Here is a 12,052-nt window from a genome sequence, read left to right on the forward strand (position 1 = left end):
TACAGTATTTTCTATATCTAGGCATTTTGTACAGCTGTAGCGGCCATTATTATAAAATGTACCCGGGTACATTTGCATGATCCCGCATGATGGACCCGAGATGTTCAGTGGCAGACTAACGAGACGCACCGGAGTAACACCGCAGGGGTCCTTGCTGTGGGAATGATACCGTAGTCTGCCTTTCTGTAATAGACGTGCAGTTAGAGGCTGAATCAGTCACTCTAACTGTGCGCCTCCCACAGGCGATCGCGGGTTTTTATTAAAATTCTAACATAACATTAATGTAGCAGGGAGTCTCCAAAGCTGAACCGCATTGATTTCCGTTATGGGGTACCGGTATCCCCGCCATGTTAAAATCCACGTTTGATGTACTGTAAACAATGCAGAGGGATACCGGCACCCCATACCGGGGCCCTTATCTCGGGAATTAGGGGGTCCCGAGGCTGAAATAAACTTTGTTCAGCTCAGAAGACCCCCTGCTCACACACAAAATAAATAAAAATAAAAATGTAAGCAGTTTCCATACCTTAGCAGCCATGCAATGCCCGTTAAGGCAATGAAGGGGTTAAGGCACAGTACTGTATCTGATTATATTACAATATGTACAGTACTATATTACCCACCCACTAATACACAACCCACCCACCCCCTGTGTCCCCCCCATAAACCATGATTTATTATTTTACATACAGGGTTAATACCCTAGGCCGACGGGAGTCCCTGGTGGTCCCGGCGGGTGTCCGCAGGGCCCACAGTGCACCAGTACCCCAGGGTCTGGAGGCCTCCGGGTGGTCCCAGCCTCGGGGACCCTCTACTTCCCGAGATACAGGCCCCGGTTTGGGGTGCCGGTATCCCTCTGCCTTGTTTACAGTACATCCCATGTGGATTTTAACATGGCGGAGATATGGCACCCCAAAACGGGGCTTGTAACTCGGGAAGTAGGGGGTCCCTGAGGCTGAAATCAACTTTGTTCAGCTCCGGAGACCCCCTGCTCACGCACACTATGAATAAAAATAAAATGTAAGCAGTTTCATTACCTTAGCAGCTACCCGCTAAGGTAATGATTTTTTTATTTGGAGGGGGGGGTGTTTGATACTAGTGTGCGGGAGTAGGGGTCTTATGAGCTGAACAAAGTTGATTTCAGCCTCGGGGACCCCCTACTTCTCGAGATACGGGCCCCGTTATGGGGTGCCAGTATCCCTCTGCTTTGTTTAGATCCCACGGTCACGTGACCCACAAGATTTTATCATGGGGATACCGGCACCCCATAACAGGGCCTGTAACTCGGGAAGTAGGGGGTCCCCGGACCTGAAATCAATGCGGTTCAGCTCCGGAGACTATCTGCTACATTAGTGTAGTGTTAGAATTTTAATAAAACCCCCACGATCGCCTGTGAGAGGCGCACAGTTAGAGTGACTGATTTAGCCTCTAACTGCGCGTCTATTACATGCAGGCAGACTATGGTAGCATTCCCACAGCAGGGACCCTGCAGTGTTACTCCGATGCGTTTATTTAGTCTGCCAGAAAACATTAATGAGGATCACGGGGTATATACCGCAATTCCATTTCGTGATGTTTTACAAAAACGGCCGATGCAGCTGTAAGTCAAAATAAAAACATTTTCTTTCCCCAAGCCAAAAAGGTCTCACTGGAGCAGTGATTCCAAACTTTTTTTGTTTGGAGGAACCCTTGAAGTGTTTCGAAAAATCTCGGTGAACACCTATCTGGCTGACACATATTAGGTTCATTTCACACCTCACGAGCCCCCTCTATTTCCCATCCTCTACCCATGTATTTCTCTCCCCTCCATCTCAATCTCCCCCCTCCTGCCTCACATGTATTTCTCCCCTACGTCTCACGCTTACTCCCTCTATTCCTCACTCCCTCCCCCACTGTCTCCTCTCACTCGCCCGTACCTTCCACCAATTACCCCACTCTCACTCAATCCCCCCTACAAAACACATACCAAAACCCCCCACCCCCCTAAATACATATAACACCACCCCGTAACACATAATAAAAATACCTCGCCCCCACCAGTACATATTAAAAAGGCCTCCGCCAATACATATTAAAAAGGCCCCGCCAATACATATTAAAAAGACCCCCACCGCTCCAATACATTTAAAAAAGACCCCCGCCACCCCAATACATTTTAAAAAGACCCCGCCACCCCAATACATTTTAAAAAGACCCCCATCGCCACAATACATATTTAAAAAAATCTGGCCTCATGGGTAAAATCATCATCCTCATATCTCCCCCAGCACCCCTCATCATCATCATCCTCATATCTCGCCCAGCACCCCATTATTACCATCATCCTCATATCTCCCCCAGCACCCATCATCATCCTCATATCTCCCCTAGCACCCCTCATCATCCTCATATCTCCCCCAGCTCCCCTCATCATCATTGAAAGTATCCTATTCTCTAACGTCGCTGCGTGAGAATACGTCTGCTGGCACTTGAATCGATTCACCTCCGGAGGCTTCAAACCCACTCTTAAAGCACTGATTATCTGGAAAAGACAAAATGGCGACGAGCTCGGAGGAAAGCAGTAATTGAGTCAGACAACCAGTGAAGCTTTGTCAAAAACTGTTCTCCTGTTTATTAAAGATTTTCAGTCAGGTTATATAGCTTGAGCAAGTGAGCGAGTATACGTGCAGAAAACTTACTTCCCATTTTCTAACATTAACTCCTTATCTAAAAGTCACACTAGTCTGTCTTTGAATGAAGTCATAAATTCTGACTCGAGACTTGAGACACTAAAATGCTGAGATAGTACAATGTGACATTGTGTACTGTATGTGTCCAGACTTCCTGCTTTTACAGGAACTGCCATCTGAACACATACTAGGCACTCAGCCAACATATATGGGCATATGTGGGGCAAAGGTGAACAACAGAATGGCTATATGATTATTACAATACAACTTGACATTATTAATGAATATGGAATACCCCCTATAAAATACACATTATCAATTCCCTCCTTTTGTCATCAAAATGACAATTCCTGTTATACAGTGTTATTATATTGAAAATGGACATTATCATATTCCACTAGTGGAATAGGGATATTCGGCCTCATGGTCTAGAGTTATATGTTAAAGTAGTAGGGCCGTGAATGGGGGTGGTAACATTTCAGCGAAGCATACGTGTGACTAACTGACTTAACAGAAGGCATAATCATTTCTCATAAAGATGAACACATTAATTTGCAACATGAAATAATAACAACTAATACTACAAATATGCAAACGATAAATATCAGTCCCATAACAATTTTCTTTCCCTCATTTTGTCATGGGTCCATAACCTAACAACTACTATATTGTTTTTGATATTGTTGATATACTTTGTCGTACTGACGTAGTGGTGCAGGTTTTGGGGGTCCGAAGAAAATAAAAATATATATATGGCAACAGGAGTTCTTGTTTGTAGAGAGATATATATCGGTGTGGCTGGTTTGATATCTTTTCTGTTTACCAGGTTGACTATTACTACAAAACCTATTACCAATTTCTAAATTACTATTCACACTGCTCTTCTGTAACTACTAGCACATTATGGCGGCTAAAATTTGTTAAAATTGGTGGGGGCTAATTTCTACCGGGAGTGATTGCACAAATATCCATCTTGCACGCATCTTTCATACTGCATTTATTCAGAATGTCAAAACAGCAAAATGGCTATTATGGTAAAAAATGGCTGACTTATGATCCTTTCCTTGTGGCTGACACACACCTCTGGGTGACCTCCCACTTTCCTCATAGCCTCATATCCAATCTTCTTAGTCCCCTCTTATTCTTTAGAGACAGTCTATTTAAAGAACAGTTAACCATTGCATAGTCCTGCTGGACCAGGAGATTGTCCAATTGTGCCTTGTCATTCTTTTTCGGCCATTATATCGGCACAGTTGATTTCTTCTCGGTCTCTTCTTCTGGGGGACTGCTGACATCACCGAAAAGAGGCATAGCGTCGGTGGGGGTGCAACGCCCTTCTGGATCAAAGTTTACTGCATATGACACATACATAGAGAGTGATGAGTAGGACAGACACACACACACAAAAGCATCCAATAGCTTCGCTTCCAGAGAACTAATCCAACCACCAAGTCCCAACAAATCCCATCCGTCATCTCTATCTTTAAACACTGGACTATTTTCCCCAAATAACATTGTTGAGGTTCCCTTCTCATGTCAGGGTCTCTGCTCAGATGTGGATTGCCAAATTAGTATAACACAAGCCTGGGTGCACCCCGGATCCCAATAAATGACACAGAGTCATGTATCAGTTCCCTCAGGCTCCGTAGTTCAGACTGACGTGCCGAGTATATGTATTACAGAATATATATAGCAGACAATAAGTTTCAGTTTCGATTCTCTGTAAACCATAAGTTTCAGTTTCGATTCTCTGTAGACCAGCTGAATTCACAGGAAACCGAGAGTTAGCAAAAAAGGCTCCTGGTTGAGTTTCGATTCACCTCAGAGAGAGAGAGAGAGAGAGAGACTTATTAGCTTATATAAAAACATACTGCGTTATTTCCAAGCCTTGCAGTTAAAGCAGATTCAATATGGCGGAATGCATACAAAATGGACGAATAGTTTCTTATAATAATTTATTACCTTTATTACCTTCACAACATGACCTGTTCTAGTTGCAGGGTAATATTCTATCTGTCCTCCTATCACAGAGTCAATTACTTCCCTAGGGCAAACTCGTATTTCTACACCCTTCGTAACCAATTTCTTATAGATGGTTCTACAAATGTCTTATTTCATATTGTCTTTTTCTCAAGGGGTTAAATATAACACTCATTTTTCCTGAGGTGCAACCTATTGAATATAGATAGTACATTGGGTTATATTATATATAAAATATGGGCTTTGTTTACTAGGATTCCATTGTGTGACAAAGGGTGTGCATATATGCTATACACAAATCAATAAACTAAACAAAATATACCTGTTCCTACACTATCGTCTTTTTGTGCACACTATTTACACAAACCTAATAGACTATACATTTATAATTAAAATAACAAAACCTGTAAAGAAAAAAGATTATTAAAAAGTTCAAAGTTCATATGTTGAGGCCTGGAATTTTGGCTGTGTCTCTAGGTTTTTCCACTTTGGCTATGGTGTAGATTGAAGCAACTGTGGGTGGTGCTGGGATAAGTTTCATATGCGTAACGTGGATCCAAAAAGAGACCTCTGTCACTTTATTTGCTGTAATGGTGATGAGTAGTACTTTTAATAGTAGTAGTAGGGCCTTTTCATCTGGGATGAAGAACGTTCTTGCGTAGGAAATGCTTGACCATTAACCCATCTCTCGTAGGTGCACTTTCAACTTTGACATGTGCCTAGAGAGACTCAAAAATATATTAGTTGCATACAATACTTACTAATTGTTTTACTGAACAGTCACTGTGGTCTTGACTTTGCTACAATATAAATTCATTAAAATTGGTGCCTCCGCTATTGCCAAACCAAAAGAAAAAATGGCTAAAATAATTCTGTATAGAACTCCAAACTAATTACTTGTAATATAATTTATTTGAAAAGTGCCGCGCATACTGCCAACCTTAAAAGGCACTCAGCATTATTCTTAAAAATAAATAAATAATAATTTCAGATTTCGTTCAGATTTCGTTCAGATTTCGTTCATCCCGGGCACTAAACCATCTAACTTCTGGGCATAGACAGCTATATGATAAACAGCAATAACACCCCTCCTTTTTTCACATAATTTTTTTATATGTGAACAATATTACAGAAAGGATAACAGTATTCAAAATGTAACTAACTATTGTTGCTCGATCTGTAGCTAAACTAACCTGAATCCTTTGGGTATAAAATTTGCATTAAAAACCCCGAAAACACTACTGAATATAATCAGCTATTGTCTTCTGACAGAAACATCCTGTAATATAAGAAATTATAGACACAGATTTAAAAACTTTTTTTTTTTTTTTCCGGATTGGAACAAGCTTGAAATAACTTTCTGGGCATCCTGCCAAAACCTTGGAACAAAACAGATAAGAAAAAAAAAACTGTTAATTACATTGCAATATAATTTGGGACATCTTAAAAATGCAGCTCTTTACACGGCCTGATTACAGAATAAAATGTGACACACAAAAGAAACAAAAATAATACAACAAAAATTACCAAGACAAGGCAATGCAAAACTGTTTGATCCTGCCCGCAAACTATATTAATAAAACAGTTAAACCTAATTTGTAGTTGCAGAGCTTCGGTTAACTTTCGAGTCTCAAATGTATCTCCGCACATTTTTTTGGAGAAGGGGGGCTGTCTGGGCTGCTATTCTGATTCTCTATCTCCCTCTCTCTCTCTTGACATGGAAATAGAGAAGTTGGAAAAGGATGTCTTTCTGGTTTTAAGAAATCATCGTCTGGCCAGAACGAATAAATCCTCAAAATATACCAGTGACCGGGCTGAATTATAATTTTTTCCCCCCCTTTTTCTGACATTTGCCCATTCTTTGTCCTTTTCTCTATAACCAGTCAAACTCTCCCTTTCCCATTATTGATTAGTTTGTGTTATAGTGGGGTTGTTTCTCACCTTTAAAATTTAAACTTAACATGAGCAATTAATTATGTTCTTATTTCAGAAACACTTGCAAGTACCTAGATAATACTTGTATATATACAATAAACCGACATACATATTATTCAATGCACATAAAACTTTCACATAGTTAGGGTTCACTCAGATTATACAAGCACACAGGGATTACTCAATCAACCTTTTTACCATATTTATAAAATTTAATAAAACATTCTGGGGAAAAACTAATTTTCCTACCTTGAATTTATACACAAAACATATTTTCCACTAAGATTTACAATACTTGAGAATCTCAATACCGGCGGGAAAGACCCGTCTGAATTTAGACAAAAATATTCTACTAAAAAGATTCTCTGGTTCTCTTCTTAGGGGCTGGTTTGCAATTACTGGCAAAATATTATGTCTCTTTACAATTATAGCACTTCCTGTCCTTTCTTTTCCTTTGCTTTCTTAGCTTCCCTGCTCTTTTTTTTTTCATTCTCTACCACAGTAGCAATGTTTGACAATCTTTTATGCTTCCAACCAATACACTTCCTCTACTCTCGACCCAATTTCTGCATATAAACCTTTCAAAAAAAAAAAACTCCCACTATTAATGGTCTAGTGCTCATCTCTACTTCCTCAATTCTTCCATATGCCTATATTATCTCCAATAATCTATCGGCAAATATACTTGCTGTTTCCTCCTTATTTACTTACGTTATGTTATGTTAAATATAAATACAGCAGTTATAACACATTTTTTTTTTCTCTTTTTTTTTTTTTAGCGTTGTTTGACAGACTTGCATAAAACTGTGCCACAGTGTCAGTATCTGATTCTGATTCATCCTGTGACTTTTCCCTGTCCCATGAACGATGAGAGTCTGGGGTGGGATTGAGAGATTCTTGGGGGGCGGGAGTGAGAGAGTCTTGGGGGGATTGAAAGAGTCTTGGGGGTGAGTGTGAGTCTTGGGGGGAGTGAGAGAGTCTTGGGGGGAGTGAAAGATTCTTGGGGGTTACGGAGAGAGAGTCTTGTGGGGGGGCATGAGAGAATTTTGTGGGGGGCATGAGAGAGTCTTTGGGGGGAGTGAGAGAGTCTTTTGGGGGAAGTGAGAGAGTCTTGGGGGGGAGTGAGATAGTCTTGGGGGGGAGTGAGAGAGCCTTGGGGGAGTGAGATAGTCTTGGGGGGGAGTGAGAGAGTATTGGGGGAGTGAGCGAGTCTTGGGGGGGAGTGAGTTTTGGGGGGGAGTGAGAGAGTATTGGGGGGAGTGAGAGAGTCTTGGGGGGAGCAAGAGAGTCTTGAGGGGGAGTGAGAGTCTTGGGGGGTGTGAGAGAGTCTTGGAGGGGAGTGAGTGACTTGGGGGGAGTGAGAGGGAAGAGATTTAATGGGGAGTGAATGAGACTCGGGGGCAGTGAGAGAGTCTTGGGGGAGTGAGAGAATATTGGGGGGAGTAGAAGACTATTGGGGGGCAGTGAGAGAATATTGGTGGGGAGAGTGAGAGAGACAGAGACTTGGTGGGGAGTGAGAGAGACTCAGGGGAGAGAGAATGGGAGAGGGAGGAGAGAAAATGTTGTGGTGAAGGGAGGGAGAAAGAAAAGTGGAGGGGCGAGATATGACATACAAAAGATTCACAAATACACTTAAAAATTACAGGATTGTTTTGACTTGGTGCTATAAAAAAAAGAGGGGAGGGGGCACAGTTGGTGGAACTGGCTCTGAGCACAAAAATACATAGTTCCTCCTGTGCTAGTGCTGTATATAGCCTGTGTGAAAGATGACTTTTCTGTTTATGCATATATGCAGAGTAACAACACAGCAACTTCAAATATAATTTTAACAATAATTGATACGGATTATACAGAAATGTGTTATTAATTATGTTTTCCCCCATGCAAAGGTTCAGTTATGTCTTTTTTTATGTGAGCAACACCTTTCCCATGAGTTCAATAAATTATGTATGGAACAAAGTCCTAAGAAAAAGTTAAAAGTCCTTTTTTAGTCCATAATTTATACTAGAACAGGAGAAATATGTAAAAAGCAAGTTGTGCAACTTAGCTCAAAAGTGATTAAAATCCTTTATGTGATATTTTATGAAAAACTGTCAGTCTTGAAAAGAATTATGAGCCAAATACATAACAAAGGTTTATTTGAACTATGAAATCAGGACAAATAATTGACTTGAAAGATACAACTGTCAATTTAAAAGGACTCCATTTCAGGATTATGAAGTCAATGCATTAAATGATTCATGAGCATTCATGTGTAGGTCACAAAAGAAAATCTGTTACAAAGTAATATAATGTGAACGATGCAGATACAGAGATACAAATGATTAGAGACTGTGCCACTCCATATACTGCAGATCACATTTATTGTCTTCTTCAGATGGAACTTTCCAATCAATGTTTGAAGGAAAAATTCCATCTGAAGAAGACTGTAAAGAAATTGCCTGGAAGCAGTGGAACATTCTTTAGTTTAAAAAGTGTTTCAGATTTCTCTAGAGACATGGAAAATATTAATTCTGTTAATGATTATTTAATAGCTATGCAAGAAAAGTGACACAAATAAGCTGTGTGGAACTACACTGAGACAATTGATGGAGAAGGTATGTAATGTTTAAAATAATGGATAACCCTATCCAAAACGTGTTCACAAGAGATTAACCAGAAATATAAATATAGACCCTGTAATATCAGAGATAAAAATGTTTTGGATGAGGAATTTAATATTCTTGAGAGATTATTCACTAAGGAGACGAGAAAATGGTGTGATCTACTGTAGTATCATTAGAGAAATATTTGGAAAGCGGAAATATTCCCAAAGATTTAAAACTTTTAAAAAATCCAACTGGTTATTTGGAGAAAATATAGAATTTACACAAGCACGGTCCAAATCTTTGGATGCTTGCTCTAAAAATCTTGTGCTATTTATTGTATTGCAGGGGGTAGCAGCCTAAATGTAAAGCAGGCCATCTTTAAAGTAGTCATTTTTTAAGTGGCAAGCAGCGTCGAGTTTAACATGGAGTATAGTAGCCAATTTTCTTTTCCAACTTAAGCTTTATTGGTGTTTTTATAACAAAAATATACAGAATTAAGACATTTCAATATGGATATTGGGGGGGGGAAGGGTAAGGGAGAGGGGGACGAAGGTACTAAAAATTGAAAGAGTGGGGAGGAGGGGGGGTACAGCATATAATAATTTACTCATTGATAGTACAGACTGAGCAATCGGTTTGAGGGGATCATTAGCCATGTCCCAGGGAACAATTCAGTATTTCAAATTTTTTAGCGTGACTTTGTACTAATGACGGTCCAAGTCGATACCGGGGAATCTCCTGGCGGGCCGCTACTCGGTACCGGGAGTTGATAGTGATTGGTTACAGACATAAGGAACCCATGTCCACCTGTGAGCTACCAGCATGGGAAATCCAGGGTAGCCAAACTTTTTGGAAATTAAAGCATGTGTCATTCAGGAAACTAATTAGTTTTTCCATCGTACATATAAACCAAACCTTATTCCTAATAAACTAAATTGACTGCAGCTTGTTTTGTTTCCACAGACTCGCTATGGAGCATCTCGCTGCTATTACAATATGGGTTATTAATTTGTTTTCGGCCCTCGTTTGACCCTGGAGTGGCCTGTTTAACAGAAATAGCCATGAATCTAGAGGGATTTCTGAATTCAGGATCTGTTGGTGTGCTAGGTTCTCACTTGTCTCCAAAGCTTGTCCACCCATGGGCAGGACCACCACATGTGGAGGAGAGAGGCCACTTCCCCACATCCCATAGGGCACATAGGGGAGTAGTCTGGTACATACATTGTGATATTTTCGGGTGTGTTGTACCAACGGGTCATAACTTTGTAAGCGTTCTCTCAGACTGTTTAATATATTGAGCTTTTAGCTACTGACTCACAAATTCCTCCCAGTCATCCCCTTCTAGCTCCTCGCCAAGGTCTATCTCCCATTTCCTCATAAACCCGAGTTTTTCTTGGGAACCTGAATCCAACAGCGAGAAATGCCCATACAACTCTGAAATACGCCTTTGGTTGGATTCTTCCCTAAGACAGAATTTTTCAAATAATGTAACCGGGTTAGTGGGCAGGACTTTTGCATAGAACCCTCTAATTTGAAGATAGCAGAAAATCTCCCTTGATGGAATACCTGTCTATGGAAGAGATCACAATGGGAATGGGGAGAGTCTGGAAAAGGTAGAGCAGCCTGTGCATCAGATTCATCTTCACTGATTGGACTCTCCCCATCCCTGAGATATTAAATTTGGTCCGCACCATAAGGTCAGCTTTTAAGTCTTTTAACAATTTGGGATTGTTAGCCTGGTAGAGCGAGTCGTAATCCTTGGTTAGGAACACTCCAGGTATTTCAACGATGATTGCTGCCACTTAAAATCAAAGTTGAGTCCAATTAATTTTACCGTCTCCTTCCATAGATTTATATTTAAAGCCTCCAACTTACTATTATTTATCTTGAAAGTTTGTTGAATACTAAGAGTTTGTTGAACAAGTTTGGCAGTGCTGGTGGGGGCTTTGCGATAATAATTATAATGTCGTCAGCGAAGAGTGCCAATTTGTAAGATTGGCCTCCTACTACTAAACCTGTGACATTGGGATTCTGGCGGATGTGCACTCAAGGGGTTCCATGCAAAGCGCAAAGATAAGTGGGGATAGGGGACACCCCTGCCTCGTACCACTTTTGATCAGAAATTGGGATGAGGGGAAGCCCTGACTCACCACTTTTGCCGTGGGGTTTGACTAAAGGGCTAAAATTGCCTTAAGAAAGATTCCTGAGAAGCCGAAGGTTTTGAATGTTTTCTCCATATACACCCAATCAATTTGGTCAAAGGCCTTTTCCGCGTCAAGACTGAGTAACATTGAGGGAACACCGTTCTGGCCTGCCCAGGCTGTGCGGTCTATAATCCTTCTTATATTATCTGTGGCCACCCAAGGGGGTGGTCCCCCTTTTGACGTTGAGAACACAGAGCCATCTGTCCTGTCTGCTGTGAGGTCCAGATGCGAACGGATGCTGTTGCTGTCGGATCACGGAGACCTCCCCTCTGCCGTGACGTCATCTGATGCGATCAGTTGTCCACTGCTCCACTGTGCTTGCTGTTCATTGGAAACAAACTGGAAATGCCTGAATTAATCTTCTACCACGTAAGTGGGCACTCATTAGTTTAAATTGCATTTATTCTTTTGTTTGCAATATTGCACTATGTTGTGTTTTTTCCTTTTTTTATGTACCTGATGGGAGTCTTTTGTGCTTGGGAGTGTTCTTCTTACCTTGTCTAAGGGTGTTGGGAAACACCCTCATACAAGCTGCATCTCCCTAGTGGTGGCATATTTTTAGTTTATTTTGTATGTAATTGACACTTTAATTATATTTCACACACTTTCGGTGATTTGGGTTTGCGCTTAACCTTTGTGCTACAATCGCCATACTGCCTTGGGGAATTTAGTATTT

This window comes from Ascaphus truei, chromosome 1 (assembly GCF_040206685.1).
Source record: "Ascaphus truei isolate aAscTru1 chromosome 1, aAscTru1.hap1, whole genome shotgun sequence".
Lineage (NCBI taxonomy): Eukaryota > Metazoa > Chordata > Amphibia > Anura > Ascaphidae > Ascaphus > Ascaphus truei.